Genomic DNA, 24959 nt, shown 5'->3' with positions numbered 1-24959 from the left:
CTAAGTTTAGACTAAAATATGAGTGTTTCTGCTAACAGTAACTGTAGCGCTTGGGTTTATAATTTCCCTCTTGAGCAGAATCTTTTTCTTGGGTTTATAATTTTCCTGTTGAGCCAAATCTTTATATTTTTTAAAACACTTAAGTGGTACTGCTTTAGGTTTTATTAGTCTTTTTTGGTTTACCTATATTCTCCAAAGCGTTCAAAGTATCCCCTGTTCAAGCTGTGTAACTTTGATTAAATTCAGTAGAACGTTTCTCCTTTCTGTATTAATAGGTCTGTATTGGTTCTTGTAACACTGTCCCAAATATTGTGATTTTTTTTTTAAATTCAGCTCTTTCATAAAATAGAGGAACATAACGAGAATACAGCTGTTGAAACCAACTGTTGGAGCAGCACACTGATGAATATAGCCTCCTGCTCAGGTACAGAGCATAAAATTCTGCTCTACAGGCAATTTCTTTCACGATGAATGAGACCTGAAAGCTAATTAAATGTTGAGGAGATTCCATATTTTTAAAAACACTCTATAGGGGAGGGTTATGCCTTCCTACGAGGCGCACAGATGAAGTTAGCATTGTCCATGTTACATTGCTGATGGACAAGATGGTAAGACTTGCCAAAGGGCACGTTAAGACCTTGAGCAGCACTTGGTCTATTCAAAATCCACACTGGATCAAGCCTGTAAGAGCAGGTGCTAGAAGTGACAATGGATTTCTCACCCACGCTGACATCTAGTGCTGTAAAAAAAGTCTTGGATTTTCTCTAAATGTGAGTGAATTTCATAGTAGAAAGCATGGGAAAAGCACCTTTTCTGTGGGATCTGGGGTGAATGCGTCATTACTTGTGTTACTCTTGGAATGAGGTCCGTGAAATTGGATGTACAAACCACGTGTGGGTGGTGGCGGCATTCATTGTCCTTGAATGTTTGCAGCAGAATTCACAGTGCTGGCTGTGGATACTGTGGGCTAGACAGGCTGCTCTGCCACTTCTCAGTGTTGGTGGAGTTGCTGGTTGGTTGCCTGGGGGAGGGAACGGATGGAGAAGGATGGATCACCAGCTGATGGCTTATGTCAACTCATTAGAGCAGCCTTTCTGCTACTGTAGCCAGAAAAGGGATGACCTTTGTTACTGCTCGTGCGAAAACACCTTTTAAAATAAGACGTTCTTGGTCTGCATACTTCTAGTTGTGGTTGGCTCGTTGGTCCTGAGCTCCCTGGAACTGCATTTCAGCCATTGCTTCCCATATGCTCGCTTGGCTTGTCCGACTGTTTTATAAAGCTTTTGGAAAGGCTTGATGGGCAGCCATCCAAGAGGAGCCATATCTTTCTTTGCAGATAATGTTGTCTCTGTTAACAGCAGAAAATAATCAAATATTTAAGGAGGGTTGGATAAAGGCCTTGCAAAGAACAATTAATTTGGTGCACTGAGGGTTTGCAGATCAATTTTCAGCCTTGGGCAGCCTTACTTGACAAGCTTAAGTGATTGTCACAAAAAGGCCTGGACTAGGATGTCTGTGTGACATGCAAATCTTCTGATCGTTCCTTGCTTGCTGTCTGTGCACTGGTATGGGAGATTCCTCTATCACCAAACATCCAGATGATCTTTTGAAGCATGCTGATAAACCAAGCTGACGCATTCCCCCCACCTCTTCACCAGTTTGCTTTTTGTGGGGTGTAATATCGACACGTTATCCATCATGCTGTAATTGTTCCTCCGTGCTTGATGCTTCCTATGATTGCTCCAGCCTTTGGCACATCACGGCCTGGATCTTTCTTCTACCTTGACAGCCAGCGTTGTTTTTCACTCCCTTTGTCTGGTGAGCACAGACCATTTGATTTTGTTCTCCTGCTCGAATAGCTGTGTTGAGCAGCCTTGTGTGATGGGTGAGGAAATGATGCAGCATCTGAGCTGAGTTTTAATCAGGCCCAAAAGATGTGCTGATTTTTTATTTTTTTTTTAAAGAAAAGTAGAACCATTCTTTGCCCCTGTCTGCGTTACCTTCAGCTCTGTAGCGCTCGCTTGGTGGTGGATCAGGAGTGAAATAGTGTTTCTGGTCATAGAATCACAGAATGTGTTGGGTTGGAAGGAACCTCTAAAGGCCATCTAGTCCAACCCCCCTGCAGTCAGCAGGGACATCCACAACTAGATCAGGTTGCTCAGAGCCTCATCAAGGCTGGTCCTTAAATACCGTCTCGGTTGTTATACTCCGCTGGTACCCATGTACTCTCTCCAACAGCTCCTGCAAACCCCGTGCCAAAGGTGGCTGGAAACACGTCTCGTGTATGTACCCAATGTTACCTGGCTACATCTCCGCTCTCCTAACTCACATTTTATCATAAAAACCAAGATGAGCCTCAAGATGCACTGTGTAGAATAGAGGAAGCTGCCAATGATTACACCTCCACTGGAAAATAGCAAATACCTTTTAACAAACAAGTACTGAAAATAACGCTAAATCCTTTTAAGAACTGTTTGTTGTTGGGTTTTTTTAAATTCAGTATTCTAAACTGAATTTTTTTGATGCTTAAAAACTTGTAGTCTTATCTTTCTATTCTTTTTGCCTCTAGATAAAACAAATTTGCCTAGGAACGCTCACCATAGCTGTCACGGGGACTTCAATGTGATTGCGAAAGACAAAGTAGTTGTAAACCAGACCTGAACTCTTAGAGATGCCCGTGTGACAAGCAAGCTCGTGAAGACTGCAGACAGTGGTTAGGAGTTGCTTCGTGTTGCTAAATAACTGCCTTTTTAGGTCTGTTGAAGTCTTTTAGTCAGTTATGGTGCTTAAGGGTATAATGGTCCCAATTCAGCATTTCAAAAAAATTCTGCTGAATCTGGAGCCTCTATTAACGGAAAACTTTCAAGCTTTGTGTCATGACAACAAAAAAACCCAAGTCCTCAGGTGTGGTATTTCCATGAAACTTTCGTGCTTGCTCCCTGAAAACCTGGGGAGTACGGTTTTCTTGATCTCTGCTGCTGTTCATGAAATTGTCCGGAATAATGGAATTAAAAACACACAGTGTGGTGCCATAGCATTCCTGGGACATCCTGGTCCTCTCTGCTGTGTTCTTTAGTGCCTAAGCCAGGCCGGCTCTCTTTGAGCAAATATTGTCCCCAGTTTGGTGGTTGAGTTTATGACTTCGTAGTACAAGTAGGGGCTAAAACCAGATGTGGCCATTCTGTGCAGTGGTCCTACAGGCTTCTAAGCCAAGAGCAGATGTTCAAGAGAAAATATTTACTTGCTTTTCTGATGGAAACAGTGTTTTGGGGAGCACGTATCTGGTATATCTGGTAGAGCCGGCCACCAAAGCTGCCATGTCTCCTACCTTCCATTCCCTGCCTGTACGACTGGATCATCTTTTCCTGTCCCTCTAATATTCTATTTTGTCTAGCACTGTGGCAAAACCAGCTGGGTTGATATGCGGAGTGGAGCTGTGAACCTAGCAAAAAAGGCATTTGTGGCCCATCCTCTCATCAGTTATTTTTCTTCCAGGCTCCGAAGGCATAGTTAAGCCTGTTCACATAATCGCCACAGTATTTGCCTTTTATTTTCTGAGTGCTTCTTCACTACAAGTTCCTCTACCCTGTCCAGCAGGACAAAGTCCTAACTTTGCATTGTTTTCACACTTGATAGAGAAAAATGCTCTCATATTCTGCGTGCGCTCACTCCACTTTTCTGTAAGAAACTCGATTTGGGCAGTTTGCATCCAAACAGTGCAGTTGCTGTCTTAGAGGTCACTTTGCCTGTTATTGCAGAAACCTCCAGAACGAAAGTAGAACACAGTGATTTATTTCTTGTAGTTAGGATTGTATACCTATATATAAGTTGATGAAGTTGTTTGCAGCTCGGCTGTTTCCATGTGGTTGCCTTCTGTTTGTTCTTTAAGAGTATATAGGGAAGGAAGATACAATGTCTTTCTTCTCCTTTAAATCTGTATTCCACTGCTGTCTCATCTGTTTAATACATTTCCTTTACAAATCTAGACTTATGTTTTAGCTTAATGCCAGCAAGAGCTCTGGAAGGATTTATTCTTCTGGACCCTAATGTAAAATGAGTAATGCTAGAACTGGCTCCCTTGGTAGCAGCAACACATTTTACTACTGATTGTCAGAAACAATAAAAAAGAGAATATGTTGGTAGTTTCTGTGCTATTTGCTTCCTGGGATTTTTGTCCTGAATTAACCTCCACAAATATATTGCATGAGTAACTTTGGAGAAGTTCTTGGTGCGTCTGTAGGAGAGAAACGGGGAAAAGAACTCAAGCTGTTGCTACAGTTTTCAGTAATAAATAGCGAGAAAATGAGCCATTTGGCCCAAGACTGTATGTGACCCGTTGCCCAGGGAGTGTCAGGCATCCCACTGCATTCTTCAGAGGACAGGAGTCATCTGTTCTGTGGAGCTTAAAGAAGATGTCACCTCAGAATGGAAAGCAACCTTTTTATTAAGAAATGGCTATGTTCTTTCTTTAGAGGTTTGAATGCATTTGGAAACTTGCTGGAGAATAATGGAGGTGTAGATGGTGGAAAAATCAAGGACTGTGGTCATGAAAACTGTTAATTTCAATAGTTTGAATGATCTTCCTTCTGTTCTCCCTTTTGTTTAATAATTAAAAGAATCAAAAGTTATAACATCTTGCTCAGCTATAAAGGAGATTATCCAATAAAAATTAGAGGTAAATGTCCCGAATCTTTCGAGAAGGAGCCTTAGCAAGGGTCTAGCCCACCCCATTTTGTCGTTATTCAAAATACCTTAATTACCTGTGATTCACTAAAGGAGTAAACTGAAGCCGATGTGAGAAGCTCTTTCCTCTTCTTTAAGGACGCTAAAATGAGGGAAACATCACTTTTCTCCTTGGCCAAAAGAGATTTTTCCAGACTTTTAAGGTAAGGACCTGTCGCCTTCTGATTGCGGTAGGGTGATGTCTAATTTAATGCTGGTCCATGTTGTCTTTAATGGTCTAATGAGACATCTAAGGTGCACCTTCCTTCTGCTTCCATTTGGGTCTTGGTGGTGAATATTCTTCTCCCACGGCAACACCTATTGTTTTATCCTTTGCTGTTCCCTGTCTTACGCTATGGCATTTAGTGATAAATGCGTTAAGCTACACGAACGAGTTGGTTTTTTTTTAGAGCAGTTTTTTTTAGCTCATGTTTTACAACAGTGCAAGCAGTCAAGGCTTGGGAAGCAGAATTGAGCTGACCGTGGTGTCATTTCAATGGGTTTTGGACAAAACTGTCCCATTAGAAGTTTTCCTCTTGGCCTTGTGTTTGTGAAGTTGCTCTTCAACACTCTCACTGTGCTGCAAAGGACACGGTAAGGATTTTACATTTGTTTTATGTTTGTTGGACTAAACTTCCAGAGGTTTAAGATCTAATATTCCACCTGTCCTTTCTATCCTTCGCTTGAGAAGGATGAAAGGCAATTAAAATCACCAGCAGTGTCAGGAACATGACAAGAGCTGACGTTTTTAGGTTGTTGAGCGTTCCTTGCGACGGATGGTTCTGCAGTAATTGTCACATCTCATCTTCCTCTCCTGCAATGAAGCTTCTTGAAAATGCTGTTGGGCTTTCCAAATTGTGGTACTTTAGAAACAACTACCTTTTTTTTTTTTAAATTTTTATTTTCATCTGGGCAGAGGCACAACTGCAGCGCTCATCAAAACAGTTGGCCACCAGTGCAACGCAGGAAGAAGGTAAAGGAGTGTGTTTCAGCTCAGAGTCACTGTCAACAGTGATTGTGCATTTACAGAGTTAGAGCCCAAAAGGAAAAACATGCATTTTCAATTTGCTGTGATTGGAAAGCAAACTTTGTACTGCAATTCAACAACTCGTCCAAGGCAGCCACCACCATGATGAGAAGTTGGCTGTAATGAGACGCACAGGATGAAATGTAATTTATTTTTTTTCCCCTACTACTTAGCCATTTTGCTTTAGTAGAATCCACATGTTTATCACATCTGGGCACAGCTGAATAAATGATTTTAAAAGGCAGGATGGCTTTTGCCTCAGAGTTTAGAACCTAAATAAATAGTTCACACCACAGGGAGTTTTGGGTAGAAATGTACAGCTTAAAACTATCCAGGAAACAGTGATGCAGAGATACCTGGGCAAGCTGGGTACCAAAATCAGCCCATTCATAGATGGGAGTTTGTGGCACGGAGTAAATATTAAGTGCAATATGAATGAAGTCCCTTAGGCTTTTTTCCCTGGCTCACGTTCATTCCTGGCCTGGAGAACTTTAGTGAGGTCTTGTAATAGGGTTTGCAGCTGTGAGTGTCAGCTCCAAAAAGGAGAAATAAACACTGGGTTTGAACACCTGTGAGTTTGCGATTTGGCTCTAAGCTCTGCGCTGCTTCCTCATCTCTTGTTGGTGTATGTATAACCGTGCTTATGATCTGTAAGAGAAATGTTTAAAATACAATTTAGGAGAAGTGTGACTCTTCATTTGGTAAATAACAGAAGGAAATACAGAGGAGGAAAAGGAAGGCTGAGATTTTTCACTAATACAGATGGGACGTTGGGGCTGGATGTCCAAGTCTAATTTGTTTAAAGCTTTCGTTTATTTTTTTGAAAAACTGAGCTGCAAACTTTTAAAAAATGACTTCCTAAATTGGACTAATTTTGTGCTCAAGATCAGCTGAAGAATGGAGCTTGTAACAGTAAATGATGCCTCTGGGAAACCTGATATTGCTTTTAGCAAAAGAGATTTATAGAGAGAACAATGAGTGGAGATAGATGCAGTGAACTTAGTCTTTGGGAACTAAGACTGATTTATAAGTTTTGTTTCTGCAGTTTGTGCTACCATCAGTACCCAAAGGTTGATTTATAGTTTCCTATAGTATATTCATCATCATTTAGAAAGAATTTCTTTCTCTTTTTTTGAGGAGGTTTAGATCCCGCTGAAAAATCAAGCAACCTCTTTGACTCGTATTTTTTCCCCCTTAAATAATTGAAACAGAGAAGGGAACCCCACTTATATGTGTTTGCAGGCCAGCATGGTCGACCTGTAGCAAATGACCTCCTCTTGTCGAGGAGTGTTTCTGCTTGAGTGGCTGGGCCAGAAGCCCCAGATGATCCTCTTCACTGGGCAGGGAGACCCCATGTGAATGTCCAGGTCCCAGCGTGACACCCTCAGGTCTGTCCCACTTACCCGTAATTACCAGTGAAGGGTGGAAGTTCAGCCGGTGCAGCAGGAGGAACAAGCTCAGCTCCTCTGAAATCTGATACTTTATGCTGCTCTTCAGCAGTTTTGATAATAATCTTTACCACTGATTTGAACGCTTGCGAAGCAGCTTTCAAATTTATTAATGGGTTTAGACTAGAAGGTGCTGAATGACTGACTTGGATGCTAACAAGAATAGTGGCGAGAGCTTTTCTGTATGCATCCCTGTGCCATACCTCGACACATGTAAGAGCTCTCGAAATTTTATTTTAGAGAGTAGGAAGTCAAAGGCCTAGTAAAGAATTGATTTCAGATCCAGCTTTTGAAAATTTAAATCCAAGTTGGTCACGGTACAGTCAGAGTTTATATGTTTGACTTTTGGAGCTAAGGTCTAGCTTAGGGGCTTTGAAACCTGTGGCAGATGTGAAGGGATGTAACACTATAGACGAGCCTTAAAGTTGTTTTATTTCGCGTAGTGAGGAAAGTTACATAAAAAACAGAGCATGAATTTTTACTCTTTTATTGGCTTAATGTAATTAGAAATATCTAGGGGAGTTGCTACTAATACAATATTGTACTGCAGGGAATGTGGGTTGATGATTAAACTCCTCACTCTGCCACCCTCGTGCTGAGTCCTTGCCACTCTCTGAGCAGTGCCAGGGAAATCTATTTGCTGTAACTGGCCTGGAGTTTCTCAGTGGCACAATGTTATCCCAAGACAGGCAAACAGAAGTCTGACCTCTCAAACTTTTGTTCACCTTTGTCACGGGTATGAGATGGATCCATCCACGTTGCCATGTCTGAGCTTCTTCCAGCACACAAAGACAAATACCTGCCTGAAGGACCTTTAAGAGCCTTAATGGGTGCATTAAGCACTCTGAATTTCTGCTGCAAGGTGCTACTCAAATGGGCACAATCGTTATCCTCCTCCAGGCGTTATATTGATGGCTCAGAAATTCCAGATGAATTCCAGTTCATACAACTTGTGAAAGCTGCTTCTCGTAGTCAGCTGTCGGTGCAGCCGCCTTCCTGCATGGCATTTCTCACTCGAGCTTGAAACCCCAGCATAAGTTTTTGTGCACGTGTTGGATGGTGCTGTGTAGTAAGAACCAACTCTTGCCAATTAAACTGGAGGTGAGATGCGAGCCAGCAGCACAAAGATGAAGTAGCTCTCTGAATTTGCCAGTGACAAAGCGACGTGCAGGACTTTATTCCTTGTATAGTGCCCTGCTCGCTGGACTGCTGCTTAGGTCAAACTGGCAGGAGTATGGTAAAGTTCAGCCGGTGTAACTTGCTGTATGCTGCCTGACATGCTTACTGTAAAATAATTGATAGGGTCTGTTACATAAAACCATTAATTTTTATTTTGTTAGCTCATTAATGGGCTTGCTTCATCTTTTGCCTTTGCTGTACAAACCAGCATTACATTTAATTAGCACTGGCGGACCTTTTTTTTTATTTAGCTGGTAATAAGGTTATTTAAGTCCTTAAGAAGAATTACTACGTCTATAGCTGACCTGATAATTGGTATATTGTTGCTGGGGTTAATTGTACTGGCTGACATTCAGGCTCGTGAAGTCCATCCATGCGCGCGTGAACCTTGCATGACGTACAGGTATGTAGGGCACACAGAGAAGTCAGCAGGTATCAACTAGCATCATTCTTGAGCACAGGTCAAGACATGAAGGAAGGAAATCATAAAAGCCGTGACAAACTACCTAATGGCTGGTAGGTGCTTAGGAGAGAGATGGGCTCCGTTAAAGGCATGTCCTTTGCAACTTCCTCAGCAAACAGTCGGGTTTTTCTTCCAAACACAATTAAGGATGTTGTATAGTGCGTACTCCAGCTTCCTCCTGGTGGTGTCTGGCTAAGTAATTGCAGTGATGAACAGGGAAAATACCAGCAAGCCTGACTGTTTAAAAAAACTGATGTCACTTTGGGTACAATTATTTCCTGTAGAGGTAAAAACAAGAGTCTTTGCAGAAGCTAACGGAGATAGTAGCAGGCAACTGTGTTTTCTCTACCTGTGTCAGTTTAATCATGTCTATTCATTCTTATATGGCAAGTTCGGTTTTTTCTTATCTTCGGTTTGCATCTCTTAAAAACAAATACTGATGTATGCTGCACTTGGAATTGCCTGCGGTCCCCAAAGCCTCGCAGAGCCTGCTCTGAAAAATGGGAATAACAGACATTCATTAAAACTTGATTCAGAGACACGTTCGTACGCTGAGCTTGCGTTTTGCAAGTTTCCTTGTTGAAAGCCAGGGGAAAACACTTGCTTAAAAGGCTTTTTGAATCAAGGTCTTCGATTTCTTATTGTTTTCTTTTGCACCAGCCTACAGGCAATGGAGGTATCTTATTGCTTTGTCCTGTTGAAAAAAACTTTCTGAATTCTTTGGAGGCACGTATAGGCACCGTCCGTTAGCCCGTGTTCTGTAGAGATTCAGCAGGTTGCCTATATGTTACCTTGCTGGACCCCCATATATCTGATAAACTTACCAGAAACTTGAATTGTAATTATGTAAAAACCTCCAATTATAATTATCTGAAACATACCTTCTGAATTACTCTAATAAAGACTACGTATTATCACTCTGCCCTTTAGGGTTAAGTGTGCTCAGCCTATCAATCCGTTTTACTGATCGCAGCCTTTAACCTGACCAAGCGTCTGTATTTGCAGCGGCATAAATCTGCCAGCGGTTATGTTCAGGTCTCCACCTACGCGGGGAGTTAATAGCCTTTTATGTTAGACATCCTCAAGGATACAGCGATAACGGGGTTCGAGAGAGCCATTGAGAATCTGTGGAGCAAAATGGATGTGAACCGGCTGCTTCTATGTTGATAAATTTCGCTTCATTATTCCACTCGCTGGTGATAGACTGGCATGGAAAAGGTACATAACCTCCTCAACTTCCTGGAATTAAAAGCAGCTCCCCCAGCCCGGCCCCTGCGCCTTAATGTTCGTTAGCTAACGTGTTCGTTAGCTAACACCTTCGCTGAGGTTTGTCTCGGTTGGGAAAATTGAGGTGGGTGGTTAAATCCCCCTCACTTTCTTTCTTCCCTTCTCCTCACGCATCGTCGCTGGCCCATTAATTCCCTTGCCATTCCAGAAAGTTACTTCCACCGGGCTTTGACAACAAGGATATAAATGTCACCTTACATATGAGCTGGCCGCAGTTCTGCTACTAAGAGCAGGTGACTTTTATAAATGCTTTCTTTAGCAATTTGAAGGAGGATTTCTGGCAGTGCAGGCAACCAAGGGAGCTCAATTAGTTTGTCTGTTAAACGTAACAAACAAACACTAAGAGTTATTTAAAACCCAAAACCAAAACAAACCCGAACGGAGGAATTAATGGCTTTTGGTTGATGGTACCCGGGAAATTGTCTGCCATGTACTGACAGCGTTTCTAATTACTGACAATACACTGGCGAGCAGTGGGGGGGTTTCCAGCATCTTCTGAAGTTCCAGTACGGGCTGCTGGCAGAGCATGGTCTCGGTGCGGGAAGGATGGGTGGCCGCGTAGGCTGGTTTGTGTAGGATGCGTTATGGGGATATTTCCCAGCTCGTTTCCCAGTAAAATTGTGTGGTAGGCGCAGATGATACAAACTTGTCTCATGCTCGTTACGTTCGTTTACATGGCAGAAGCAGCAACAGCTACGGGTGTTGTATTTGTGTTATGGGGTGGGATGGGATATTTAACAGGGCTGCTCATGAAGAAAGCAAGTTGCTTTTTAAATTTTAAAGCAAAGTACTAGGCTGGCTGGAGCGGAAGCTAGCCAGGAAAATTACCATTCCTGTTAACAGATGCTTTCTTTGAATGATCCAGGCATCTGTGAATGTTGAGTGTGCTGCTAATTCAGGGCACTGGCTTTTATTTTCATTTCAGCTGTTTATGGAGAAACAAAATCTATACACTGTGGATACACCAGCTGAAGGTAACAAAAATCCAGAGGCAGAACTCCCCTAGTTTGCCAAGGCACATGCATATTTGACATCCTTTTTGTCTGAAGATTTAATCTTGAGAAAGAAACTTGGTCCAATCAATTCTTAAAATCTCTGCAAGGCAAAAAATATTGCAATGGAAAATACATTTTCCTGTCCGCGGTGTTTGGTTCAGCATAATTAACATGAATAATGCAAGACAATTTTCTGATAGTTATTATATTAGAGAGCTTAGCTGACTCATAACTGCCCCCATGACATAGCCAGAATGCAAATTACTTGGATAGAAATAGCACAGAGCTGGTTTGATTAAAATGTGATACGTATTTTGAATTAAAAATATTCAAGGTCTTACCAAATGACCTTAATGTCATTTCCCCGCCTCCCTCCAAGCCACCAAGGAAATTTGCATAATCATTTTGAGACAGCTTTCTTTTTTTTTTCTTCTCCCTCTGTGAATTGACAGGACCTGCTGTTCATGGCAAAAACAGGGTGTCTTGTTTTATTCCTTTGCTGAGCTCAACTACAGTAGAATAATGATGCAGCATTTTGCCATCATGCTCTTTGAGATTCTGGCTTCTTTATGGTAATTGCAAAGATAATGCGTCTCGGGCAGGAATCTGACAAGAAACCATAGGACTGTAATCCCCGTTAAGAACCAGACCCATCTCCACATCTTTCTCCCTGCAGCCCCTCAAATCTGCGTCGAGTCACTCCCAAGTTCCCGCACACGGCTGTGACGAGACGCAGAATGAAAGGTTTGAACTGGTTTCAAAGATTTTGAGTGCTCTTAAATTTGGTTAAAGAGTCTGTAAACTTTGGGCACTTGGGAATCTCTCTGAAAACCCTCTCCTAGGGGTGTTTTCCTTATGCAGCCATCAAACATCGCATGTAACAGAGAGCGAGCTTGGGAACGAGCAGAGCACTGCACAGAAATGACAGCTGGTAATTAGAGGAGCAGTTATTACACAGACTCGCCCCAATTTACGTGATCTTAAAGTCAGTTTTCACTTGGCATGTCTCTTCAAAAATAAAATGAAATGGTGTCATGAGATTCCGTGTTACCCACTGTAGCGCATTTGATCTGGAGGTCAGGCAGGTTTACAGGTAAAAGGATTATTTTGCCCATTAGCCGGCAGCCCTGCAAATTCCCCTCACAGCTCGGAGCGAAGCAGCTGGTTTTGCGTGAATTCTTAGGGGCAGAGTTTAGGTAGGGTACAACCCATGTGTGGTGGGCACCTGAGGCTGTTTCGCGCTTCTATGGCGTAAGTAACAATTTGTATGGATTTAAAGTTGTCTAAACCCCAAAGCCCATTCTGTTTTCAACAAAGCTGGATCCAGGTTGACTCAGATTTCAAACCCAGTTTGAAGGACTTAAGGTCCAACCTTAGCGGACCTCCTAGCAAACTTCTTTAGGGGTTATCTATTTGAAAACACATCAGATGAGATAACTTACCCCTTACATCTGACTTATGCAGCCAGAGCCTATTACAAATTTCTAGCATGGTTTAGCTCCTGCTCCCACACCCTCTTCCTCCGCTGTATGAGGTTGTTTTGATGCAGTATGGGGAGCAGACACGCGATAGAAACTCTTCTACCAAGACTTTTTCCATTTTATGGCCCAGAGACTTTTTTGCCTTCCTATTCCCCACCATTCATTTATTACACGCATTTTTCTTTTGACCCTTTTCTTTGTTTCTCCATTTTTGTGATACCTGGAGATGTGTGTGATGAGGGCTTATCAGTTATCACTAATCCACATTTATCTGCAGGTGTGCTGCCTCGCTCGTCTATTAATCTGTGCACCGGAGTCTGACTATTATTCTTTCAGCTGCCACTCTTTGGTATTACTCATCTCTTCTATGGTTTTCTGCAAAAATTAGCTGAAAATTAACATCAATATTTCTTAAAATATTTTTCAGGCTAAGAAGATTAAAATGGGGAAAATTTACAACTTTGGGCTAAATTAAAAAAATGAAGGGAGGAGGGGGAGGCCTGGCTTTGAATATTTCAACAGCAACATGACTGTTGATGAATAAAGAGGCAGTTTCCCCACAGGATCATCCATGGAGTTCTTAGCAGGACGGGGACTGAGGTGGCCCTTGTGCCCGGGAACAGTGTCCCCTCGGGACGGTGCCACATGCCTTCGGAGCAGCGGCCGTCTGAGAACTGCTCACTCCGGTTCAGTCCTTTTGGTTGTCATTGCTACTGCGCTGCTTGCAGTGAACTCCTCGTTTAGTTTTCTCATGGTTGTAATACGTAACTCCATCTGAATTTCATTATGCGTTGGAATTAATGTCTTCATTTACGTGCCACTGCTGCTGTTCTTTGCGCCTCGGGCACACAGATTTGTTTTCAGTACCAGCAGACACGGTAATTGAGCTGTTCCCTGGCTTTACCACCACTGTTTGTAAAGGTTTGGAGTTTCTCTCGTAGGGAATGAACGACTTCTGAAGACCCTGCTTTTTCCTCTGGTAACCTACCAAAGCTCACTTGCTAGAATATTCAGTATTGGAAATTGCTATCAGTAGCACTGAGGGAGTAGATGATTACACTGAGGGTGGTGAGATACTGGCCCAGGTTGCCCAGAGAGGGGGTGGAGGCCCCATCCCTGGAGACATTCCAGGCCAGGCTGGATGAGGCTCTGAGCGACCTGATCTAGTTGTGGATGTCCCTGCTGACTGCAGGGGGGTTGGACTAGATGGCCTTTAGAGGTCCCTTCCAACCCAACACATTCTGTGATTCTAGATCACCAATTTGCCTGAAGGTGTCATAGAACCATAGAATGGTTTGGGTTGGAAGGGACCTTAAAGATCACCCAGTGCCACCCCCTGCCCTGGGCAGGGACACCTCCCACCAGCCCAGGTTCGTCCAAGCCCCGGCCAACCTGGCCTTGAACCCCTCCAGGGATGGGGCAGCCACAGCTTCTCTGGGCAACCTGGGCCAGGGGCTCACCACCCTCACAGCAAACAATTTCTTCCCCAGATCTCATCTCAATCTCCCCTCTTTCAGTTTGAGGCCGTTACCCCTCATCCTACTGCCCTGTTCGGCAGTGGGAAGCATGGCCTTCACTCTTGTCAAAATGTTGAATAATTTGTCGATCTTGTTACCATTTTATTAATTAAATTGGTTGAAGACATCTGAGGAAGGACAGTTCGTTTCTGTCTTTAACTTGGGTTACTGCAATCGAGAGTTCCTGTCTATATTGCAGCTTCTGCTTTCTGTATGACTGAAATCACCGAACTTGCCTCAATTTCCTGTATTGTATTTGGCTGCAGACCCTCAAGACGTGAAGAAGTTGCTAACTAAATTCATGATTCTTGTATGATTTTTAACTGTGCAGAATGCTTTTTCCACGTCAAGGTTCCCCAGAGCAGTCTTCAGACCACGCAAGGCACTTCCCAGCTGTTTCGAATCATCACACACATAATTATTTGTTCTATTCATGCCCTTTATTTCTTTCCTTGTTTGTCAGTTGATGCGCAATTGCAGTTATTCGCATAGTTGGGAGAAATCTGTTTGCGAGGTCTTAACAGCCACGATGTCCAGTTACCCCCATACTATACTGTTTTGGTTACTGTCCTGCTGATTTTATAGCACATCGTGTGGTTTGGTTTTTTTTAACATAAATGCGTTCCAGTGCTTAATACAGGTCGTGCGTTTACAGGTGCTTCAAAGCACCAAAATACTTTCCCTATGGTTTGCTTCAGCCACAAGCAGTGCCAGCTAAATTTGTCGTGACGTTTGCTGTCACGAGGAGGCCAGGTTGATGTTCCCGCTGACCCGTGCCGCCTCTGACTCGTGTCTGCAGCCGTGGGTGTTAGATCCTGGCTCCTCGGTGTGGTACCGCTGAGCGGTCCATCCCTGCCAGAGCTGCTCCCGACCGGAGGATGTGCCAAACACTCTGCAAGCTCAGGCGAAACATTTTGGCTTGTATAATGAAACCAAAATGTTTAGTTTCCCAGTTACCAATTGATTGGACAGAGTCTAAACCATTGACTGTTTATGTATGCAAGAGCTGCATCTTGAGCTAAATCTACTAAACAAATTACACCAAACAGATAGTGAAAGCCAGAATTTCATGTGTCATAAAACTGTGGGGTTTTTTTTCCCATGGTTTTGTCTGAGGAGATATTTTTTCCTATAATGGACGTTCATTAAAAAAATTTCAGCTCCAGGATTCATAGCGGGTGATTTACTGTAATTGTTAAGATTTCTCATGTAACATTAACAAATACAAGAGTGTAATTGGGTACATGAGGAAGCATTAGCCGGGCGGCATGCTGAGCTAGGGCTGGTACACGCTGTATCAGCCAACCAGTCCTGAAATTGAGAATGCTCATTACGCAGCCTGACCCGCTCTGGAGCGATTCTGCTGAGAGGTGCTTTGGCTGAATTTTTAGTGCTGCTGAAAGGTGGCTGATTGATGGCTACGAATAATAATAATAATATACTTAACACGTTTCACTCGCAGAACTCGGGGCGCTTTTAGGTTCCTCTGTTTTATGAATAGGAGAATTACGACCGATTTTCTGCAAAGTCCTGAAAATGTGGTTCACGGCTCCTTCGCCACCTGTGGTTATCTGACCCATATGCTTTTTCCAAGAGTGAGCCTATTTCTGCTCCAGGATACCGATCCCCCAGTGCATTTCACTTTTTCAGTCTAGTTTAGTTGCAGCCCAGAACATGGGAAGAGGTCCCCTCTGTCCTGATTAGCAGCAATTCGATTGACCCACAGCCTGCCCCACGAGTCATTTTCAAGTTAAAGACTGAGAGAACATATTTTGAGTAGAATCATGGAATCGTTTGGGTTGGAAGGGACCTTAAAGCCCAGCCAGTGCCACCCCCTGCCCTGGGCAGGGACACCTCCCACCAGCCCAGGTTGCTCCAAGCCCCGGCCAACCTGGCCTTGAACCCCTCCAGGGATGGGGCAGCCACAGCTCCTCTGGGCAACCTGGGCCAGGGGCTCGCCCCCCTCACAGCAAACAATTTCTTCCCCAGATCTCATCTCAGTCTCCCCTCTGTCAGTGTAAAACCCTTCCCCCTCGTCCCATGGCTCCCCTCCCTGCTCCAGAGTCCCTCCCCAGCTTTCCTGGAGCCCCTTTAGGGACTGGAAGGGGCTCCAAGGTCTCCCCGGAGCCTTCTCTTCTCCAGGCTGAACCCCCCCAGCTCTCTCAGCCTGTCCTCACAGCAGAGGGGCTCCAGCCCTCCCAGCATCTCCAGGGCCTCCTCTGGCCCCGCTCCAACAGCTCCGTGTCCTTCTGATATTGGTGGCCCCAGAGCTGGATGCGGTAATTAAAGTCTTAGGCCAATTTAGAACTTGGTTAATTGTCACAGAGCATCTGTCAAGGGAAAGTGTTGAAACTGTCTTCTGCCTCTTGCAGGGCAATGAACAGACTTGGTGCAAGTGCCGTTTTTTTTCAACGTGCGAGGCTGTTTTCTTAGCAATGCGTGTTTTAATTGCTCTCATGCTTAATCTGGGGCTTCTCTACACATCTCTTCTGTGTCAGGACAGATCCGTGTGGTGGAGAAGAACTCATGTTCCACTCACGGTGCAATGGAAGCCAGGAGACACCGACCTTCCTTTTGCCTGTGCTCACTCGGGGGGCACGGGATGGTGCTGTGCAGAGAGATTTTTCTGAGGCCCGAAAGCAACGCAGCGTCCCAGGTTATTAGCTGCAGCAAAACGCTGTGCTGACATAGCTCTGCAATTTGTTTCTGGATCTAAAGTGAGCGAGACAATGGTAATCTGTCTCTTTGCTCATGTATCCTGCTACATCTTCAAAGGTGGTTGATTTCCTTTCTTAATTTCATTGGATTCTTTTTTTTTTTCCCCAAGATGGTAAAATTGTTTTAGGAGTTGTCATCCACTCGCAGAAGGGCAGATAAGTTCAAATTAAAATAAATAACTTTGCAGGAAGCAGTGTTATAGCTTGAAATATGAGGTTGTTTGGTGTTTTCTTTTCCTCCGCCACGTTTCAATACCTGGAAGATAGCTGTACGCTTCTTTGTGTCCTCCTCAGCAGAATTAGAATGTCTCCCTGCCCTTTGGGATTTTGCAGATAAATGCCGGAGGGGCTGCAGGGCACTTAAAAACTACATTATTGTTATCAGTATAAATACCGAACTGAGACTGTCAGCCGTCTAAGTCCTGCAGGAGCGGCATGCTTGGCGCGTCTGGAAAAAGATGATGAAAAATGTATTGTTTCAGCCTACGTGACGAGTGTTAGACTTCTTTAAATGTTACAGGAAGACTTCCCTTACCTTGGCTTATTCCTTAGATATTGCGGTGATGAATATTTATGGATAGGTTGGCTCCCTTCATGAGAAGGATCCTCCTGGAAACTGCTACTCTAGGTTCCCTCTGGACCGTTATATTCTTTCCCAAGTGATCCAAAGGGAATTCTTCACATGAAGGCGTAATAAAATTGAGTGAGTGAAAATAGGGGGGAAAAAAAAAGGCATTTATTGAAGCGGAATGGAAAATAAGAGGTCTGGAAAACTGAGCTGCCTCTGAAAGTGATTGAGTCAAATGCCTGCAGATGCAGGCACAATAGATTATGGAAATTAGTCAGAATAAATAGGCCTGGATGGCCTCCGCAGCACTTGTTGTGTCAACGGGTCTCATTGAATATGCTCGGAAGCATGTAACTGTTTGTTTCTCTGCCACATACATTTTTCCACAAGATGAGGAATGAGCTTGAAAATGGTACCTGAATTAATTCGTAGTTTCCCCTAGACTCTTGGTGTCCTGTGGAAACGGAGCATTGGTAAAGCAGATCACATCACCCTGCTGTTCTGCTTTAAATGGCTCCTCGATGGTGAGGCTTTTCTGCTTGTGACCTGTGTTTTACTGATGATTTGCCATTGGACTACGGTAAGAAGTTGGGTTTTTTTTAAAAAAAAAAAAAACCAAATGCAGAAATCTGTCATTTGTAGAGATGTTATCAAAGGTTGGATGTCCGAAATTTGATTAAGGAAATGAAACTCTCAAACTCAGCGTAGGATCAAATGCTACGCCGTTTTGACCTTCATCGTGTTTGCCATCGCTTTGTACTCGTTTTATATTCATGTTTCATGGTTATGAACTTCTTGGTTACAAATGTTTGATAATATTTTCGGCTGTTTGCTTTGGCAGAAAAGTTAGGCTTAACGCGGGAGAGAAAAAAGATGCTTCAGACTGAAAATAAACACTTTAAACTTCCTCCTCTGGTTCTTACACGTGCACTGTAGCTCAGTTACTTTTTGGATTCTCCTCTGATGGCCCAGTTCTCTGGCCAAGCGCTGCAACTCGTGATATATCACACTGTCCTTCTCGCTGAGCTGCTGTGGTGTAATGCTGTTATATTTTGCTACAGTGAATTGAGAGAGAGTTAATTTGGAAATTTAGTTTAGACATGCCTTAGGGGATAGAAGTCTGGAGACGCCGTGGTGATGCTTTTGAATGTGTGTGTAGACATATGTATCTTCCAACTTCTTTCTTTCTCCCCCAGTGAAAATTTGAATTCCTTTGCCAAATGTAGACTCTGTTTTTTTGTTTTTGGGGTTTTTTTTTTGGGAATAGAAGCCCAATATTTTTGTTGAAAAACAGTGCTTCAACAATAACGCAAATGGACGTGCATGGTGCAGAGCAGAGGAAGGGCCAGGCCCCACCTCTCTTTTGCAGGAACTCTGTTCTTCACTGGAATTTACTTGCTGGAAGGGATATAATACAAGAAGACCATGACTAAGGTATTTCTTTAGCTATTGTTCAAGCTAATGTCTTTTAGCTGCTGGCAAATGCGGGTTTTTTTGCATTATTTAAGTTTGCATTCTTTGTGGGAAGAAAAACACTAATAATGGATGTGTGCAGGTTCAATAGCAACAGTCAGTAAATACGGAGCTCTGCTCTTAATCTTAAAGACAAATGCATAACACGGTTAAATGGCGGAAAAGTGAAAGGTAGATAAATTCATATTGAAAATATGATGCAAATCTTGGTAGCCCGTGTATTTAACCTTACCTGAAGAAGAGTGAGCTGCTTAAACCAAGAGTAATTCCCTTCTAATGAACTTGTGCCAATTGAAGAGACAGCCGCGGCAGTCAGAAATATGTGTATTTGGGGGTAAATCAGATGTGTCCTTTACCTCCGTGACTTCGATGCCTTGTGTTCCTGTGGCTTGTGAAAATTAGCGTTATATCTGAGGGTTGCATCCAAATGTTGGGCTGGGGCTGGCCTTCTTTTACGCTACGGATGGAGGGGATGGTTCTGATGTAGCTTGTATGTGTGCACGGCCATGTCAGTGGCACGGCAGACTGGCTCTGCTCTTCGTTCAGATCTGATTTATTTGGAAAATTTAAAATTACAGTTAGAACTTAATGATCAATAGACCATGCGTAAGTCTTGAAATGCTGCTTTAGAAGAAAAAACGGTTTCTCTTTTAAAGACTTAGAGCCCGTCGCCTTTGAAAATCCAGGAGTTCTGCAGGGGTAGAAAACAACTCAAAAATTGAATTGCTCTTATTGGGTTGAAAAAAACCAAATGGCCAGCTCTCAGTGGTGTAAATCAGCTTGCCCATGGACTTCAGTGACCTGCTGGAGACTTGCATGGATTCTGGCCTTGTCCCCACAATATTTAAGCTCCCTTTAAAGAGGCTGCAGTCGGGCTGCTGGCTCAGATGACAATTAGCTAAGACAGCTGTAGGAATATATTTAGTTTTTGTCAGAGCGAGCTGTCGGAAACAGGAAGTCTCTTTCTGCGGACACAGTGTGATACAAACCTGTAGATCTGCACACTCCTTTGGAATAGCGTTATATTTCGGGGGGGTGTCTTATTTGGTCTTTTTTGTTAGTTGATTTCTTTGCTTAATCGTAAAGTAACTGCTCAAGGAGGAAGAACAAGGTAGCTCCATGGTTCTCTTGAAAGCACTAGAGCAGGGGCGTAGTAAATTTGCTTAATGAGCACACATTAACACTTAACGCCGCTGTCGATATCATCAACTCATGTCAGGCATGCGGCTGGGGTAACAGGGCAGGGACAGAAATCAGCCTTTTTAAAAAGCAGAGAACTTCTCTGCGGCACCTGGTTGAAGTTATTGCTCACCTCTGGGGAGGAAAATCCCACCGTACTTACAAGGCTCGAAGTCTCCTTTTCAAAAGACCCCTAGTAATTTGGGGTTCTGAAGAGTTCCTACCGTGTTCCACAGGGAATTGGAAAAAAATGAACCGATGGGAACTTCAGAAACATTTACTCGACTTTGAAAGAGACTTTGCCTCCTGCAAGACTGTGTTGTTTAAGATTTTACACGAGGTAACTAGAAGAAATAAGTTCAGAGTGACTTTAAGCAGTTTAGGGGGTTGAGGGGTGGGGAAAGCAGCTTGGAGGGAAAAAAACCTGTTGCACGCGGATAAAAGGATTTAGATCGATGTTGTTTGTATACTGCCCACGGAAACATTATGTAAATCTGGGTTATATAGCTCTTGACTATTTTCCTGGTTCTGCCAGTGGGCAGCTGTTAAAAAAAAAAAGGGGGGGGAGGTGTGGGGGGAGGTAATATGTAAAATCAGTGTTGTTATACTGTCCTCATTTGTGCAGTATCTTGGAATTTATTACTATTAAAAACTACCTGTGGTTGGTTTGTTTGTTTGGGTTTTTTTTGCAATTTTACTTCCATTTGCATGGGTAGTAACAGGCAGGCATCCATAAAATGTTTGAGCTGTAGCTTAATCTTCAGACAAGCTTCGGAGGAGAAGAAAACATGTTTCCTTCTATGTTCCTCTGTCTGGTCTTAGGTCTGCTAGCGAGACCAGCTTGAAGTGCGGACATCAGCCATGAACTTCTGCCGTATTAAGGAGGCGTCCGCTTGGGAACTTACTCTGGTTTTCAGTTACTCTGAATTTTAGCTGATTTTTAAAGTGATTAGGGCAAGGAGTAAGCCTGGGGTCTAGAAATGGAGCTGTACTCAGAAGCTACAACCCACTACGAGGCACTAATGGTGGAACAAATGTGTTGTGGGGAAGTGAAGAGGTAGACTTTCCTATCGGTTTAAATAAAACGATGAAACTCCCGGGATTAGTAGAGGGTTCCATAAAATGCTGTGGAGTAGGCATAGGAAATCAGTGACTGGTTTGAAAACACCGTTGCAAAGGACTTTTTACACTAATGATTTCTAAATTTTGTTCTCTAAGTGGCAATCTAAACTCTGAATTTCTCAATCTGTTTCTGACATCTGTAGAGCTATAATAATTTGATAATCCTGGTAAAAAACTCCGTTGTTTGACCTCGGGTTTAATATGCAGAGTCTGACTTGGCTGTGGTAATTTCTCCTCAGGTTTCATAATTTGAAGAACAAAGCAAAATGTTTTGATTTGACGTTAAGTAGGTGATGAGCATGTCAGGTGAGATTTGACTGATGTTTCCTCTTGTTCCTCCAATGGAATTTAAATGATTTATTGTTCCGTTACAGTGCAGGCTAAAAACAAAACCCCTCCAAGAATTATTAATTTTTTTTCTTGTTGCTGTGGTTGGATGAGGTTTTATGAAGAACTCTGGAGCTGCAGGGCACAATCTCACCAGTGTCAAACAGCAGCGAGTGGAGGTTTACTCTGCGCATGAAACTCCTGCTTTGTATTCAGTGTGAATATACAAGTATTTTCAACGGGGATATGATTAATTTTTACTTTTTTGGAACTGAACTAATCGTTCTGGTATTGGCACAGACGTATAAACGGTGTCACCACAAAACTGAGACCCAGAAAATAAGCCTCGTTGAGAAACAAGTTGTTTTACTGCGAAGGTGGATGTTGTCGGTGCAGCTCACTCGCCATCCTGTGCGGGAACAGAGCCAGGTCAGCAAGTCAAACTTTTGCTGAGGGAAGCCATATGTATACAAGGTGCTTGCTATCACGGTAAAAAAAATAATCTTCTAGAACATCTTTGCTCAGAGGAACGCTGAGGTTGGGTTACTCTAGGGGAGCGCGCTGCATCTATACTTGTAAGCGTTGCTAACGTGGTATGATGGCATATGTCACTGCAGCTGCTGAAAGATAAAGGAATCCAGCAACATTTTTTTATGATTTCACCTCTACCTACAAGAAGCAGTTGAGAAGAAACCGAGCATTGTTGAAGACCGTAGTTTTATTCCTTTTTGGGTAATGAAGCTTTTCAGTTCTTAAACTACAGATATTTCTTTTTTTCCCCTGTAATGAATCCTCTTTCTTTTCAGTTTCATGTCCTTTGGGTACTGGGACTAAACAATTAATTTTTTACAAACCTCTTCAGAGATCTGTACGTCAGAGTATGGTCAGGGCGAACCCTTCTACCTCAGAGAACCTGTAATCCAAAAAAGAAACCTAAAATCTGATAAACTGGGGTTTTTCTCCTGCCAGCCATGAAGTCTTTGGTGGTACCTACCCATCCTTTCTGCCGAGGAACATGCAGTGAAGGGACGGCCCATGCTCTGGTTTTTTTCCCCATTAGACTAAACTGCCACTTTTCCCATTTAGGTAAGAGCTGCAGCAGTTAAGAGTAAATCTACTGGTATGTCTGTGTCTGCTCTAGAGGCAGGATTTTTTTCTTTCTTGCCTTTATTCTGTTGTTGTAAAACATCAGATGTTTGCTTTTTAGAAAAACTGCCTGTTTTTCTGTTTGTATTATTAGTTAGTAGGCTTAGTTTCCTTCCTCAGCCCCTGTAGCGAGATGTTTCTATCAGGAAAGTACATCTCTCTGCCAGTGTTTTTCTCTTCAAGGCCATATTTTCAGTTTCAGAAGTTGAAGCTGAGGATTGTTACGAATTGCAGTCAATGCTGAGCTACCTTTGCCTTTGATGGGAGGGAGTGTGAGATGATGTGGGAATCTCTGTTGCTTCTAGTGAAGATCAGCATCCTCTTGCATCTCACCTGGAGTCTATTATGCACCCATGTATGCCTTTGCAAACCTGGCCCTTTTTCTGTTCTGAGCCATGATAATTCCTGAATTTTTTACTGTAAATAATAGTCTTCATCTGTGTTTAAATGAAAGAGGTTTAGCAATTAGTCTTGCTCCCTTCATTTTAGCGCAAGGAAGTTGCTGAGTGAATAACGCTTCCAAGAAGTTTTACATATGTCATTTCTCATCGTGATACTTGAAGGGTATAGTAATTAGTTGGAACAGCTTAATTATCTTGAAAACAGGGCAGCACAGCTACTGTGTGCCTCCTCGCTTCAGTCAAAGCATGTGAGAGGTTGAGAAATCCTTACGGCGGTGCGAGTTGTCCCTTCCTAGCCAAAATTTAAAGCCGGGCGTATTTTTGGTGGTGCTCCTTAGAAATGTGCTGGAAGTCTTAACGTGACAGGATACGTTAAAATCAAGTGTGAGTTGTGTATAGGAAATGACTGACTCTTTGTCCTTGTCAGTCAGAGCTCTTGGAAGGAGCTTGATGGGAGGGTATCGACTTGCTGTCTCGGGGTTTGTCAGTTCAGGAATAATGTTGACCAATGCAGGTCCTGTGTACATTTCGAATCTATTTTAGAACCAAATTGCAGTTTTTGGAGGGCACAGGTTCATAGAGAAGCAGCATTGAGCCGCTGCTCTGGATGCAAATCTGCCCCGGTGCAGCCGCGGCTGTGGAAATACTCCAGAAGTAAAACACCGTGCAAGTGACTGACACCTTCTCATACAGTCCCTGGAAGTGGAGAGTATTCCAAAAGAGTATATATTTTTCTTATTTTTTATTCTACAAGGATACATATATGTGTATGTACTTCTGAAAGAGCTTTTTGTACAGTTCTTTGGCTTGCCTGGAGATGGCAATGTGGCAGTGTAATTGTTACACCACGGCCTCCTCCCAGGAATACATAGAAATTACATTAAATTAATAATAAAAAATAAAGCTTAGCTTGAGCCAGCTCTGCAAAAATATAGGGAATAAATACGTTAGAAACATACAGATAATGTAGCTGAAACACAGCTGATTTAACTAAATGAGAAGCTTTGTGAATGGTAAATTAATTTTTTATTGCACCCGGACACCCAACATACTTTTAATGTCGTGTAACATCCATTTTGGTGAATGACTTACAATAAACATAAGCAATGGCCCTTTGCTGCCGCTCATGGGCTGTGTAACGCGGGCCAGCACCGGCGGCTGCCGCAGCAATAAAGACGGTGAGTTACCTGAGCTCTCAAGGTAGTCGTTGCCTTTCTGCTCCTGTGCCCAAGTCAGGCAACCGACGTTTCTACTTTATCAACATAAGCCTGGAAACTTAAATAAGTTTTTCAGAACATTTTGCTTGCTTGTAGCCGAGAGAATTTTTTTTTTTGTGAAAAGGGGAAATGAAAAGGTCTTGTGCTTAATTACAGCGCTAACTGTAAGAGTAATGCCTGCTCTAGTAGAAAATGTTTCACTTTGACTTGTTTCTAAGAGTTCTGCTATGAGTATTGGGGTTATCCTGGATTCGCAAATGGAGAGACTGATGTGCAGGGAGATGGACTCAGTGGTTAGCCAAATAGACCCATTTGGCTAGTGCCAAATCTGGGGGAGATAACCCAGGTCTATCGAACCCCTGTTTATCGGGCGATGCTCTCGGCAAAAGGAACTCAGACAAGATCTCCCACGTCTGCACCTGAGCAGACTTCACTGTAGGAAATCCCCTTGGGTTCTTCAGATCATTAAGAATACAAGGGAAACGGCAGATGATATAACTTGGGAACCCACTTTTATATGAAGCTCTAGGGATATTAGAAATCTGCAAAGTTTTTTTTTCAGGGCAGACAATGTCTGCAAACTAAACACAGCCGGTTTGTTCAATAAAATGTTCTGGCTCAAAGTATTTCCTTAAATTCCCCCTTGGTGTCAAGACATCTGAGTTTGGTAAACTGTTTTCTTTGCTGTTC

The 24959-nt window shown here is 43.0% G+C and overlaps 1 long non-coding RNA gene across 1 annotated transcript in view; it reads left to right on the top strand.

The window, feature by feature from the left end:
* Positions 1-24959, top strand: part of LOC141733377 (uncharacterized) — a 48245-nt gene that overhangs the window by 8725 nt on the left and 14561 nt on the right. The gene's annotated exons all lie outside the window — the stretch shown is intronic.

This window comes from Larus michahellis, chromosome 20, assembly GCF_964199755.1.
Source record: "Larus michahellis chromosome 20, bLarMic1.1, whole genome shotgun sequence".
NCBI lineage: Eukaryota > Metazoa > Chordata > Aves > Charadriiformes > Laridae > Larus > Larus michahellis.
Note: the sequence above shows the minus strand (reverse complement) of the source record. Positions and strands in the feature narration are given on the sequence as shown.